General features: G+C 35.5%; 1 long non-coding RNA gene across 1 annotated transcript; it reads left to right on the top strand.

The window, feature by feature from the left end:
• Positions 1–2864: 2864 nt before the first annotated feature.
• LOC130467145 (uncharacterized) lies at positions 2865–3817 on the top strand. The gene is made up of 2 exons (XR_008927304.1): positions 2865–2936; positions 3571–3817. It is a non-coding gene; the product is annotated as an uncharacterized lncRNA (long non-coding RNA).

Below are 3817 nucleotides of genomic sequence, written 5' to 3' on the forward strand. Positions count from 1 at the left end.
AAATCAAAGCGATTGTTCTTTGGTTTGTGATTTATGTTTTGGGTTCATTTGCGTATACTTTGCGGTTAGTAGCAAAGCCAATGGTTCTTTTTAGTTTTTATTTTGATAATAAGCAAATGGTTCATCTAAAAAAAATAAACTCAAGAAAATAAAAGTTACTTGCCTTTTAGGCTCTGTTCGGCAAAATTAGCGGTAGTGGGTAGCTTTTAGCAGTTGAGTAGCGATAGCTTACAACTAATAGTGGGTAGAGGTTAGCTGTCAAAATAGCGGTCGATAATATGAGTGTTTGGCAAAAATAACGGTTGATATTGAAAAAAATTACGGGTAAAAAATTAAGTTGTTTGGTTCCATTTGATAAAGTTAATATACGATCATATTTTTAGTTTCCCTCTGTATAAAAGAGTAGTATAAATAATGGTGATCCCATACAAATTTTTTCTTTCTTAAATACAATGCTTCTTACATACTGACTAATACTCCATCTGTTTCGAAATAATAGGGACGGTTTTCTTAAATTGGTGTTTCAAAATAATAGGGACGATGTGCTTTATTCTAATTTTGGTATATGACTCATCATATTTAATGAATTCACACTACTCTTTTTTTCGGAAGCTGCTACATGTGAGGAAGTAAAAATCGCAGCATGTTATAACAACAAAAAAATTCAATGAAATGGTACATGTTTTAATCAAAATGATACTCTGTTTTCAATGAGATGGTATTCTTTTAACGAAATATATGGTACATGTTTTTTATCGAAATGGTACTCAGTTTAAAGAAATGATACTCTTTTTCAAAGAAATGGTACATGTTTGGTGCTATGATATGTTTGCTCACACATCACAGCATGTCGCATCGCCGAGCTCGCTACATGTACCCCCAGGGTACCAAATAGTAATATACTCTGGGCTCACATTGGTTGTGTCATATAAGCAACCCCACATGGGATTGAAACTTTAATCTAAAATTTCAAATGGTATTTGAATTTGAAAGTTTAGACCAATTACATTCAAGGGTATGAAACTATTTCATACCCTGAGGGTACATGTAACCTTTTTGTTTTTTTTCCACCTTACTTGCAACTTTTCACTCAATCTACTTTTATATTCTCTTTTTACTAATAACTATCCACCAAACTTATTTTTTTTATTCTTCTTTTCTTACACCACTCCACTTAACCTAATTTTTTATTATTCTTTTCTTACAATATTCCACATTTTCCATATTTATTTCTTACATTTCAATCATTTATCTTGGTTCTTGTGAAATGCGTAAGTGTTTCATTATTTCGAAACAAACTGTAATACCCTGAAATTTTTAAACTCGATTTATTAAAATTAATAATATTTTATTAACGTAATTTCGTTTTAATTATTAGAAATAATTTAAAATTTTCGTTATTTTAAACGTTTTTACGATTTATTTTAAACGATAAATTTATAAACGAAAATTTATTTATTTTTCGTTAACGATATATTTTACGAGACTTTGTTTTAATTAAACATTTCTATTTTTAGTAATTTCCAAAAATAGAAACAGAATTTCTGAATTTTAGTCAACCATGTGAAATTACGAAAATGCCCTTGGAGCACCAAGATTCCATTTCCCTTTCTTCTCTTTGCTCTCCACGTACAAAGCAAGAAATGCAGAAATTTCTTCCTTCCTCTCCTTCCCTCAATTCTGTCTTGATTCATTTCCTTGTTCCCCAAGGATTTCAGCTTCTCTTTCACTCTACTTGACTATACAAATCAATCCTAATTCCAATTGAATTTTCAACATAAAAAATCAGAGAAATTAAAACCAATTTTTACTCCCTTTTGCTCCTGCTCCGTGCGAACCACCACCACCCTCAGTGGCCGTTGCCACTGAAACCACCACCAATCGCCAGCTCCTCCACCATCTCAACACCATCGCACCACCATCATCCCTCACCTCTCCTGCTCTTCTCCTCCCACGCACTCCCCTGCCTCGCTCTGTCTTTTCCCTTTTGCGGCACCACCAACGTCGCGCCACCACTCCCAACCTCCCCCACCACCTTGTAAACCAACTCCCGCCCCCATATACTCCGGCGAACTATATAGTCGCCGCCCAGAACCGCCCCAAGTCACCACCACCAATTCCCCTGTTTCCCCTCTGTTTCGCACCCCTTTCCCTTCCCTCGTGTTCTTCCGCCGCGAACCACCATCCCCATCGCATTTCCGGCGCTTTCTTGCGCCGCCATGCTGCCCAGGTTTCGGCCACCTTCGGCCGAACACCACCCCCCCTCACACCCCTTGCCTTTCTCTCCTCCTCACTCGCACCTCCCTGCCTTCTCGCTCCTCCGTGCCCAGCCATCATCTCCGTCGCGGCTACCTCTGCTGTGTTGCGGCGCTGCGTCGAAGGCCACCACCCAACCACCTCTTGTCTTCATCCTCCTTGCCTTTTCGTGCCCTGCTCTCCCCTTTTCCCTCGTGCTTCCCCTGCCGTGTTTCTTCTTCAGAAAACAAGTTCCTTCTAGGAACTTTGTTTTCATTTACTCCTCCAGCCAAGGCCCAATTCTCTTGGCCCAAAATTTTCAATGTGAGTTGGTTATCTTGCCCAATTACTTACCAAATTTAGATTTTTTATAAAGTAAATGGTTGCTTAAAATAAAATAGATTTTTAATTGTAATTTAAAATATATATATTTCGACAGAGTTTTGGTTTAAATAATATTCGTATAAAATCGATTTATGAAATATGAATTTAGATTGAAATTTTGATTAATAATAACATTTTCGTTAAAACTATGAAATTATAATTCGTAAATTCAATTATTTATAAACTTATTATAAAGTATTAATTTTAAAATATTAATCGTTTAATAACTAATTCAATTATTTATTATTTTGAAAGAAATTGGACTCGGAGTTCAGGAAGAACGATCCATCGAACAAGAAGTATAAACTACGGTTGAGGTAACATCTATTGCTAACACCCACAATCCCTTTATGAAATGTGTTTTATGAGATTTTGAAATGTGTTTATAATGATATGTTTTTTATTGGATTGTGGGATATGAAATGTGTTTATAAGCATTTTTTTTAATGAATGATTATACTCAAATGTGGTTATTAATGATTTTATAAAGATGATGTCTATGAGTTATGTATAAAGATACGAAACATGATAAATAAAAGTGTAACCGGTTCTGGCAGTTAGTGGGGTTACTATTTCTAGGTCGTGCACGTACCGCCGTACCGCGGGACACCCAACAAGGGAGGGTGCTCCTTGAGGGTTACCGCAAGCTAAAAGAGAAACTATTTAGGTACGGGCGTATGTCCAAAAAGGGATAGTGCTCCTTGAGGACTATCGCAAGGTGGGAGACGTCCCGCAAGGCTAACTTGTCAGTTACCAAGTAAAATGAAGGTTTTATGAAAGATAAAAGGAACTATTAAAGTTTCAAGTTATAAATGATGTTTTATTATAATGCATTTATGAAAGTGATTTACTATATTCTATTCTCCCTGTTTGCAAAGTAAATAAAATGAATTTACGTTGTTAGGGTAGTATGTTACTGGGCCTCGGCTCACGATGTTGCTTTTGTTTTAGGTACGAAGAAGATCATGGGATGCCTTAGAGTGAGGATGCAACCATCAAAGTCACGATCGATGTTTAATAAAGATAACTATGTCATTAGTAATAAAGGGATGTATTAATTAAACTCTAAGTTTGATTTCACGATTTGAGTTAGATTTTCAAATTAATGTTTAAACATGTTAGAAATATTTATTAAGGTTTACTTAGATTTCAATGTAATTTTTAAAGAATTAATCGAAGTGAAGTATAATTACTGTTA

This window comes from Spinacia oleracea, chromosome 2 (assembly GCF_020520425.1).
Source record: "Spinacia oleracea cultivar Varoflay chromosome 2, BTI_SOV_V1, whole genome shotgun sequence".
Classification (NCBI taxonomy): Eukaryota; Viridiplantae; Streptophyta; class Magnoliopsida; order Caryophyllales; family Amaranthaceae; genus Spinacia; species Spinacia oleracea.